Source organism: Schistocerca nitens, chromosome 5 (genome assembly GCF_023898315.1).
Source record: "Schistocerca nitens isolate TAMUIC-IGC-003100 chromosome 5, iqSchNite1.1, whole genome shotgun sequence".
Classification (NCBI taxonomy): domain Eukaryota; kingdom Metazoa; phylum Arthropoda; class Insecta; order Orthoptera; family Acrididae; genus Schistocerca; species Schistocerca nitens.
Window position 1 is genome coordinate 511,954,577 of NC_064618.1, and position 12,097 is coordinate 511,966,673.

Sequence of the window (12,097 nt, forward strand, 5' to 3'; positions counted from 1 at the left end):
AGTTTTGAAATGCAAATATCTTAAATTGCTGAAGATTTCCATTTGTATTCGTGTAAGAAAATCAATTCCAACTAAAATATAAATGTGACCCAATAACATTAATGGGAGCAGACAAATAAAGAAAATAAAGTGTTATTGAGAACTGCTGAAGATGTTTGTTAATATCTACACAATAATACTGGTTCCTCCTAAAATTAAAAACAGACATAATAACATTACTGAGGGTGGACAAATAATGAAAAACATGTCACTGAATGAGGTAGCTTTCTGTGTTTCAGTATTACTGAACAAGCATTCACTACAACAGTCATTTATTAACATGAGCTTTTATGCACTAAACAGTGTCAAGTATAATTTTTTATAAACTATGATGAGTAATGGTGATAATATATTTCTGAGTATTTCTTTGCTGTCCATCCAGTTGTGATCTTTGACTGCCCTAAATACAAAACTTTCTCAAGCACTCTCATGAATTCATTGACAGTTGGTACTATTTTATTGTCTTATAATTGGTTTTAAGGTGTACTTTCAACCATTTATTACTGAAGTTTTATCTGCCCTCAAAATGAAGAGTAGAGTGCCATCAACAAAATGAACATGGTTCAAAGCTTTGCTTTTCTGTCGGAGATACCTTCATTATCTGGAACTTTTTTTAGTCTTCTTGTTTATAATACAGTTTACAACTGAATTTCTTCCCAGCTGTTTCTCTGTAATAAAACATACACTTCAGTTTTGATATTATTTGGTTTTTCTTTTGTTGTCTCTCTCCTGATAATCATATGTATTCCATTTGATCTTATTCAGATCCTCTTCCAACTCCTGTAAACTATCTTCTGATACACTATGTGATCAAAAGTATCCAGACACCCCCAAAAACATACATTTTTCATATTACGTTCATTTTGTTGCCACCTACTGCCAGGTACTCCATGTAACCAACTTCAGTAGTCATTAGACATTCTGAGAGGCACAATGGGGTGCTCCACGGAACTCACAGACTTCGAATGTGGTCAGGTGATTGGTTGTCACTTGTGTCATACACCTGTATGCAAGATTTCCACATTCCTAAACATCCATAGGTCCACTGTTTCCAATGTGATAGTGAAGTGGAAATGTGAAGGGACACATACAGCACAAAAGCGTACAGGCCGACCTCATCTGTTGACTGACAGTGACTGCCGATAGTAGAAGAGAGTTGTAATGTGTAATAGGAAGACAGCTATCCAGACCATCACGCAGGAATTCCAAACTGCATCAGGATCCACTGCAAGTACTAGGACAGTTAGGTAGGAGGTGAGAAAACTTGGATTTTATGGCCGAGCAGCTGCTCATAAGCCACACATTGTGCCAGTAAATGCCAAACGATGCCTTGCTTGGTGTAAGGAGCCTAACATTGGACGATTGAACAGTGGTAAAATGTTGTGTTGAGTGACAAATCATAGTACACAGTGTGGTGATCTGATGGCAGGGTGTGGGTATGGCTATTGGCTGGTGAACGTCATCTGCCAGCGTGTGTAGTGCCAACAGTAAAATTCGGAGGCAGTGGTGTTATGGTGTGGTCATGTTTTTCATGGAAAGGGCTTGCACCCCTTGTTGTTTTGTGTTGCACTATCACAGCACAGGCCTGCATTGATGTCTTAAGCACTTTCTTGCTTCCCACTGTTGAAGAGCAATTCGAGGGTGGTGATTGCATCTCTCAACACGATCGAGCATCTGTTCATAATGCATGGCCTGTGGTGGAGCAGTTACATGACAATAACCTTCCTGTAATGGACTGGCCTGCACAGAGTCCTGACCTGAATCCTACAGAACACCTTTGGGATGTTTTGAATGCCGACTTCATACCAGGCCTCATCGACCGACATCGATACCTCTCCTCAGTGTAGCACTCTGTGAAGAATGGGCTGCCAATGGGCCCCAAGAAACCTTCCAGTACCTGATTGAAAGTATGCCTGCCAGAGTGGAAGCCATCATCGAGGCTAAGGGTGGGCCAACACCATATTGAATTCCAGCATTACTGATGGAGGGTGCCATGAACTTCTAAGTCATTTTCAGCCAGGTGTCCATATACTTTTGATCACATAGTGTTTTTATTGCACTAAAAATAAATAGATTTTTTGTTTATTTATTTATTTATAGAGCTGAAGTACTTAAGTTTCTGTGGTCCATTTTATTCACTATTTAGCAAAGCTTGATTTAATGAGGAGTGTTTGCAGAAGTAGCTGTGCATGCCCCTAGCTCTGAAATCATTTCCCAAATTCCTGTCATTCCCTCCTTACAAAACTCTCTCACCTAGGCAGGAATACCAATTCCCCACGTACTTACAACAGTAGGGCCTCTGATGGCCTTCTTACAGTACAGTAGGCTTGCAGGAAGTGAAGAGTTTGGCAGTATACATGAACAATGCTAAACCTTGGCAGAACTTCATCCACAGTGTTCTTGCCCATGAAATGAAAGTTCCTGAATCTCAGAGCCTGAGGCTGACACAACCAGTTCATTTACAGACAATATGTCACAAGAGTTCTCAAGACTTCAGTCAATATTGTCAGTTAACAATCAGACAGTCTTTATGATCCACATAAAATATTTACCTCAGATAGTAGCAGTCTTTGGCTCAACACACAGTCTGTAGCATGGGTTGTTGAACAGCCCATGATGTCTACCTAAACTAGATTTCAAACTGCACTTATCTGAGCATACATGGCAAATATCCATGTATTTGGTGGCCATCAAATTGTAGTTAGGGAAGGAACAGAAGTGTTACTAGAATGCAAAACAAAATATTTTCTGATTCTGTGCCACATGAATGTATGACTTTGGATGTATCAGTTTTCTGAAAAAGAACAGTATGAACTGTTTCAAAACTAGTGCAACAAATAGAGGCAGTTCTGTAGAACCATACCAGAGCTTGAAAATATAATGCAATTGGATTGTAGTGGCAGACAACACACATATTCAAATTTGGAAGCTTTCATAGCCAGTGGCTCCTTCATCTGACAGAATATATTTATTACATTACATTATAATTTGAAAGTAGTGGCAGCCAAACATCTTAGTACTTGTAGTTTGTAAAACTGAAACAATAAACATTTCTAATACCTCTTGAAAAAGGCGACGGTAGCTGCTTGGACATGCCACCTACTGATGATAAAAATTTTGAGTGAACTATGCTGATATTTAAGAGGGGTTCTAGTAAAACATTGAGAAAGACCATTTAAAATGAGAGTGAAAATTTTAACATGTCAACATGTGGAGAATGTTGTACACACATCATAAAGCATATTTTTGTGACGTAACAATGAAAACAATCTATTTTTGACAAGGTAATGTAATTGGATAGATAAAAAATCTAGGTACTCACCAAGCAGCAGCAGAACATGCACATAAAAAAAGGTTATAATTATGCAAGCTTTCAGAGCCAGTGGCTCCTTCTTCTGGCAGAATCAAGATTCAAGAATTTTATTCACCGTAGATCATTTTACAATGATATTGGCTTCGTCATACAAGATGTACTAGTACATACAGAATAATAAAATAAACTTCTGTCAATACATTATAGAATACATTTGAAGCATGGCAGTGCACCAAATTACAAAGGATAGCTTTTAAAAGTTAATGCAACAAGCTATCTTATAATCTAATATAATATGGTATTTTATTGTTTATAGTATAAACTTTGTAATTACAAATGATTAACCACAGCACAAAATAATATGTTTAACTACAGACAACTTTTAAATGCTTATATTCTCCTCAGGCATCTCAAAGAATTCTTTAATGTCATAGAATGGATGATCTGACAGCCAGCTGTACCACTTAATTTTAAAAGAATTTGTATCCATAGACTGAACATGAACTGGCAGTTTATTGAACATTTTGAGTGGGTTAACTTTGTGGGAATTTCCTGTTCTCGCTAATCTGTGGCGCGGTATGTCTAAATTACCGTTAGCCCTAGTGTTGTGTTCGTGTATTACCCTTCTGGCAATAAATTCTGAAATATTATTTTTAATATAGAGTACAGACACATAGATGTATAAATTTATAATTGTAAGTATTCTGAGTCTGGAAAAAAGAGGATGACAGTGCTCCCTATGACCTCTTTTACATATTATACGTATGACTTTTTTTTGTAATTTCAATACGTTTTTGATGTGAGGGGAGTGCCCCCATATAATCAGCCCATATGAAATATGTGACTGGAATAGCCCAAAGTATGTCACCCTGAGGTACTCCAAGCTCACTACCTCCCTTAGTTTCAAGAGAAGGTATGCCACCCGAGATATTTTTTCACATACATGATTGACACGTTCCTCCCAATATAGTTTTGAGTCAATGTGAATACCTAAGAGTTTTACTGACTTATTGCCTACTTCATTTGATGCTCCCATTAAAAGTTGTTGTGTTTTGTTAGGGTTGCATAGGAGCTTATTGGCTGCAAACCAGTCCAGGGCCTTATCTAGTGTTTCTTTTGTTAGGTTATTCAGATCTGAAATGTTCTGATGTGTGGTAAGTAGTGTTGTATCGTCAGCATAACACACAACAGGGTGAGCTATATTTTTAGGTAAATCATTAATAGCGACAATGAAGAAGAAGGGTCCAAGGATAGACCCTTGTGGTACACCTGTGCTGATTTCCATGATGGAAGAATTTAAATTTCTGACTGAGACGAATTGTTTTCGGTTACTTAAATAAGAATTTATCACAGATAAAGTGCTCCCTCTCGCTCCATTAAACTCTAGTTTCCCCAGTAGTATGTCAACAGGAATGCAATCGAAAGCTTTGCTTAGGTCACATAATACCAGTGATACCATGTTATTATTTTCAAAAGCTGTTAAGGTTTGGTCAATGATTTCCAAGATGGCCCCTGTTGTGTTCTTCCCCTTTCGAAAGCCAAACTGATTGTTACATAGGATATTGTTTTTTTTTTCAAAGAAGTTGCTTATTTGTGTGTGTATCAGCACCTCAAATACCTTTGAGAATATTGGAACAATGGAGACTGGTCTGTAGCTTTGGGGGAGATGTTTGTCTCCTTTTTTAAAAACTGGGACAACTTTTGATACCTTGAGTGCATCCGGAAAAACTCCAAATTCTACACATGTATTAAAAATATAAGCTAATGGTTTGGCGATTGAGTGTATTGTCTTTTTAATTATGTTATTTGATAACCAATAACAGTCCATACTTTTAGAACCTGAAAATTTGGATACAGCTTTCATAACATCAGCAGGTGTGACAGCCCTCCATTGAAATGCCAGGTTAACAGGCAGTGGTGTTCCAACAAGGTTCATTGCAGATGAATTTGTTGCTTTGATACTGTTACTTATTTCTTTAACTGAGTTTAAAAAGTACTCATTTAATTCTTCAGGATCAAGCAGAGCTGTTTCTGCGCATTTCGGTGTATTCTCTTGTTTTATTATTTGCCAGGCTGCCTTGCATTTATTGGGAGCTCTTTCTATATAGTTCTCCACTGCTTGCTTTTTTGACAGAAGAAGTTTAGCTTTATAGTATTTTTTGCATTTCAGATATGACCTATGAATGTTCACACTCTGTTCTGCCCCTTGGTCAGAGGCTTGTTTATGCATCTGGTACAGCATATGCAAGTTTCCTCTAATTTCTACTAGCTCTTGTGTGAACCAGTTCAGACTTTTCTTTTCATTTGGATGTCTAATTTTTTTTACTGGTGAGCAAGAATACCATAAATCTGTGTACTTCCTAAAGAAGTCACCAAAGCTAATTTCAGCTTCCCTTTTTCCAGATTGACAATTATATATAAAGTCCCAATCTGCACTTCCTAATCTATCAACAAACATATTTATGTACTCTTCCTTCTGTCTTCGTACCACTACTACTTTAGATTCTTCAGTTTTAACTGGCTGCCTCTTACAGAGTGTAAGGAGTAGTGTCTCATGATCTGCAAGTCCACTTCCTGCAAGTCTAACTGTAAAATCCTCCCTATGGAAATTCACAATAATATTGTCTATTACGTGTGGCACAGTTATTTGTACAATAGAGGTCTCATGATCTTAGCATATTCAAAAATGTCCTAGCAACTGGTCTCTGTATGTTTACCATTTCTATGTTGATATCACCACATATAGCAAATCTCGTTTTACTCTTCAATATTTTTTTAATTATTAATTCACATTTTTCAGTAAACAAATTTACATCACCATCTGGCAACCTATATAGACTAACTACCACTATATTTTCATTCATTAGTTTTACACAACTAAACTCCCCATCTAGTTTTTGAGGAGTATGTAGATACATCAATTCTGGTGAAGGGGAAAGAAGAGGGGTGAAGGAAAAGGAAAGACTCAGAAAAGGAAAGAGTCAGACTTTCCTTCTCGTCCCATCCCATCCAATAAGTCTTCCCTGACCCTCAGTTCTGCGTGACTTTTCCAACATCCATCCCTTTTTCTAGACATCTCCATTCCTTTTCCTTCACCCCTTTTCCTTCGCCTTCAACACTTCTGCCAGAAGAAGGAGCCGCTGGCTCTGAAAGCTTGCACAACTATGATCTTGTTTGTGTGTGTTCTGCAGCTGTTTGGTGAGATCTATCAAATTACATAATGTTTTTGTGATGGGATTTTTCATTATTAATGGTTGCTTAACCTGCTTTTGAGTATCCTTGTTTGTTAATTCAGTGATGGAGAGAGTTTCATAGCTTTATGCAATGCTGATTTACTTTAGGAGGAAGAGGGTGACATGACTAACTATGCCATTCTATTTAAAGGTTTATGTTGTTATTGTGCTCAGTATACCCATGTATTACTACCCATTTCAGTTTAACACTATTAATATTAATAAAAAGTCACACTGCATACCAAGGGGTACAAATGTTCCATATATGATACTGGAATGCCTCTTAAATAGAAACTACTTCTCAGTCTAAAGTGAATTACAGGATGAGTCAAAAAGGACTATAACTTTGCAATGATATATAAATTTATTGAGATAACTTACAGAATCAACAGATGCATCAATTTTTGGCAACCCCATTCTGCCACAAGGAGCACCAGCATGGTGCATAGTTAAAATGGCCACTTTCACTGGTGCTGAGCATGCTCGCTTTACTTGGATATGCTTGAAAACTTTTTAAATCCACAGACCGATGAAGATGACCGAGATGGAATGATTTACTTCCAGCAAGGTGATGCACCCCCTCATTTCCTCACAGAAGTTCGAGTTTTCCTCGATAATCACTTCCCAGATCAGTGGACTGAATGTAAAGGGCCAATTGCATGGCCACCTCACTCTCCAGACTTGACATCACTGAATTTCTTTGTCTCAGGATTCATCCACGACTGTGTGTATATTCCTCCCTACCAGACAATTTAGCTGACCTGAAAAATTGAATCTACACTGCCATTGCACAAGTTATGACCAATTTGCTGCAATGAGTGTGGGAAGAAACTAATTACCAGTGGGATGTTTGCCACATTACAAATGGTAGTCACATCAAACCAAAATGACACTTGACAGTTTTACACGAAACTTGATGTTGTTTGCTACAAAATAGCACCTCTACTGATTCTGTAAGTTATCTCAATAAATTTCTATATCATTCCAAAGTTGTAAAGTTCTTTTTGAGTCACCCTGGATATGTTTACGTAGTTGGTGTCTGAAGTTTTGCATTGCCAATTGGGTTTTATGTTGGCAGTTACTATCATGTGAAGATGTCAAAGCATTTCTATCATGGAACTCAGGAGGATAAACTACCTTTCTAGGTACTAAATGTGGTCTATTTTGACAACAGAATTATGTGTACAAAATGACATAAAAAAGAATTCTGGAAGTAGCGCTGCAAATTTGTGTCATTTCCCTGCAGAGTAAATTTTCTTTCAGTTTTAATTTAATAAGTTAGTAATAATTTTCTGTTACCATGTTACACTTATCCATCCAGATAGTAAGAAGATCACTGAGGGCTGCCTATCTATATTTAGTCCCCACAAAGCAACGAGATTGTTAACTTATTGGCACTAACAGCTACATGGTATAAATCTCTCTCTCTCTCTCTCTCTCTCTCACACACACACACACACACACACACACACACACACACACACATCCTCAACAGTTACCTTATAATTTCACATTTTTATGTCTGGCAGGCACCCATGCAGTAATGGTATAATCCAAACACTTTCTTTTATATTTTCCTTCTTTTTACAGCAGCTTGCTCCTAAAGTTTTGTCACATCACTGAATAAAATGGAATACCATTTCCATATAATATATGGGGACAATCTATATTTGTCAGTTATACAATAACATCAGCAACAATGGTCATTTTATGTGTGAATCAGTCTGCAGCATCACCTGTGATCTGGATGATGGACTAAATAAATCTTTTATTCATGACAACATAGGTTTTCCCATAGATGTGTCAGCATGTCATTGCTTGTGGACACCATTTTTCCTTCTCTGGCATTAACACATTGACTGCCACATGCTTAGTGATGGCAGTTTCACTGCCAGGACAGGCCAGGTGCACAGCTCTATGCGTGTGACACTTCAGTGGCCACCACCATACACACAGCATCAGGCATGTGGTTCTGCTATGGCTGCTTTTGGTCACATGGCAGTCACCATGTTTATTATTTATTTTATTCGTCTTTCAAAAGATCACACATGTGATATAGTATTTGTCATTAAAATGTTAAATTATTGAAAGCAAGTAAAGGTTTCAATTTATTGACTGTGACAGATATTCATTGACACAGTAGAAGCATTTATCAATCAGGTATTTTTTTACTTCATGCATGAATTTACTTTTGTCTTCCAGCACTTCAATTTGGATTGAAATGCGATTAAAAGCTTTATGCCTAAGTGGCATACATGATTCTCTCTTCTGGTTTTTGCCACACAGGAAATGTGGAACTCTTTACAATGTCTTGTTTTGTGATTGTGGCAGCTAGAGTTTGTTTGAAGATTACAATGATTTTTACAGATAATTCCCAGGCATTTGAAGATATATGTAGATGGTAGTGTTAGTATCTTTAGCTGTGTAACTAAGCGTCTACAGTGTGTTTGTGGTATGTATGAGTCATGAAACGAATAGCTCTTTGTAGTGTAATAAAATTTTCTTTTAAGTTTGACTTGGTTTTGCCCCAAAAACTTACACAGTAGCTTGCAACTGACTGGAAACGGCCAAAGTACACAGTTCCTGGTGTAATCCAGGAATTTGACACTTTGGATCCAGATGAACTGTAACTCACAAGCTTTTTTGGGAAACACATTTCGAAGTTTGTCATAAAAGTGGAAGCAAATATATTGTAAGCATCATTTGTGTTTGTTTGTACCAAGACTTCCGACCAAACTTCATTTTTTAAGATGCTTTTGAACTGGTTGCAATTTTCAGTAGAGGAAAATTGTTTGTAATCATTTTGTAGTATAATTTTCTGCTTAGTAGTTGCAGTGAGATTAAGGATTACTGAGTTATGATCCAATAATCCTATATTTTCCCATTTGTTACTGTCACTTCATTTTTGACCACATTGCGAAAGACGTTATCTATTAAACTTTCACTGGAGTGTGTTGTTCTAGTGGGATCTGATATGTGGAGAAACATGTTGAAACTTTTTAATATGTCTAGAAACTTGATTTTAACTGAACTTTGGACCAAGAGATTACTATTAATGTTACCACAAAGAATTATGGTAGAGTTCTCATTAAAGAAAGTGTAGAGGAATACTTCCAATTTCTTAAGAAAGACTTCAGTGTCCCCAGATGGTGATCTCTAAACTGCTGCAACAATTATTTTTTTCTTTAAAATATACAACAGAACAGCTACTGCTTCAAAAACCTTTTCAACACTTAATGATTTAGCATCAGATTTTAAATTTAATTTAAGTTTGGGATCCAGATAAATACATACACCACCACCTTTGGTGGTTTGCCTACAGAATGGACTGCAAGTTTATACTGGCTTAAATTTATGTTGTTTAATCCATTGTCCTTACACCATTGTTGCTATCTCAAGTTAAACACACTTATTTTTAAGACAATGAATATTCAAACTCATAATCTTTAGAGGATCTGAACGATCTGCCAGTCCTATATGTTTACACTCTGTTACTACAATCTCTTACTCCTTTTACAGTTCTCATACATTGCTGTGGATTCCTCTGCTTGCAAACATTTAACTATTTCCCAGTTCACTGTTTGACCCCAGCAAAAGCCCTGGCTTCACAAGGGTGGGTGTCTGCTTCTGGGTTGACAACTGCTGCTGATGTGTGCTGTTGCTGTGAATGCCAATGACTTTGGTTGGTTTGTTGTTGATGTTGTAACTACTGCTACTGATGTTGGTTCTGCTGCAGCTGTTAATATTGGTTCTGTAGAAGGTTCCTCTGATGCTACTGTCATCTGGATAGCTGATCAGAGTGCTACTGCTATTTGTGCTGGTGACGATGGTGTTATTCCTATTGGAGATTTGTACCACCCCAGTTCATTGACTGTCATTTTGTAATTACATGTAATTCATTCCCTTATTAAGTTTCCTAACCTGGCCTTCTCATTACTGTTTAAGTGAAGCCCATGAGTAGTAAAACATTCTCTATCAAATATGCTTGAATCATTTAATTACACATTACTGATAACCCTATAGTGACTTCTAAGTTTAGCATTAATTTTGTGAATTTCCTTATTTACACAAGGCCATTCAGATAGATCATGCCTGTGGGCAAAGTTTACAAGTATAATATTTGTATTTGATAGTTGAGCAAAAGACTCAAGAGCTGTTTATACATTTTCGTAGCATTATTTCCGTAAATGTCTTTTGCTCCAGCAAATATTACAACACTGTCCCACCTGACATAGTTATATTTTACAATGTTTTTCATCACTTCTTTGAAACCAGAATGTGGTTTAATCATAACTGTAACTGTTGATGATTTACTGTTGACTTGCATTTCTTGAGAAATTTCATTGGTGTGACTGTCTCCAAAAACATTGATTTTTGTTTCTTTCTTCTTTGTAACACAGACCAGTTTTTGTTTATTTTCACATTCACTGTTTGTTTGTTTACCAAACTGAGTCAGTTCTTGGAAAGGAATTTGAAGCAATGTTGTTTGTTTGCTGTGTTTTCTTTCACCTGTTCATGAACTGGAATGTAGAGGAAACCATACTTTCATTACTGCTAATTTCACAGCACTGTTCTTGGACTTCTAGAGCAGCAAATTTATTTGTCACATTTACAGATTTTGCACAGATATTTCATATGGCATTTAGTGAGACACTCTTTGTAGGTCAACAACAAGTATTGTCATTGTTGATGTTTCAATCATTGAAATAGCGGAGTTCTTGTGGAGGCAGTTTATTTCTGAATTTGCGCATTTTTCATGTAGGGTGCTTTTTTAAGCACTAAATACCTCATAGAGAGTGTAAACAGTAATGGTACTATAGTATAAATTAGGGTACCTCTGTCAGAAAACAATAAATCCAAATTTCAACTATGACCTGCACCAGTACAATACAAGGCAAAAGTTCAGATACCATGTAAATAGCCACAGAACAGCTTTATATGAAAAAAATTCACTTCATGCTGGGCTGAAGCTAGCCAATGCCCTACCAAAAAGTCTCACAACCCTTCCTACTAACAAATTAAAAGATCAGCTAAAAAGAATTCTAATTGAAAACCCTTTTTATTCCCTAGATGAGTATTATATCTGCATGAAAAGTGCTTCATAAGTATGTCAAGCTCATAGTTTTAATTAACCTACAACTAACATAATGTTGATAACAACAAAATTTGTAATATTGTGATTGTATACTACTAAATGTAAAATGCATCAAAATGTAAAATTTATTAATACAAACAAGTCTTTAGTTTGTAATTTATAAACTGGTGTATTCAGAAGAATCATCTGTATGATGTCCTGAAACTGTATTATTTCTAGGGATTGTATTTGATTATTCAATGTTGAATAAATATTATTATTATTATTAGAAAGGTTGTCCTAAACATTTATTGCTATGGTGCGTAAGTGCATGAAGTGTCAGTGCACATGGTCTGCTCTGTATTTCAGATATTGCATTTTATATTTTGCTAAAAATGTTTGCATTTTACAAGTACATTAATCAGGTCCTGATAAATG

The 12,097-nt window shown here is 36.5% G+C and overlaps 1 protein-coding gene across 1 annotated transcript in view; it reads left to right on the top strand.

Annotated features, from left to right (window-relative positions):
• LOC126259283 (kynurenine 3-monooxygenase-like) overlaps nt 1-12,097 on the top strand; it is a 203,329-nt gene that overhangs the window by 174,147 nt on the left and 17,085 nt on the right. The window lies entirely within an intron of this gene.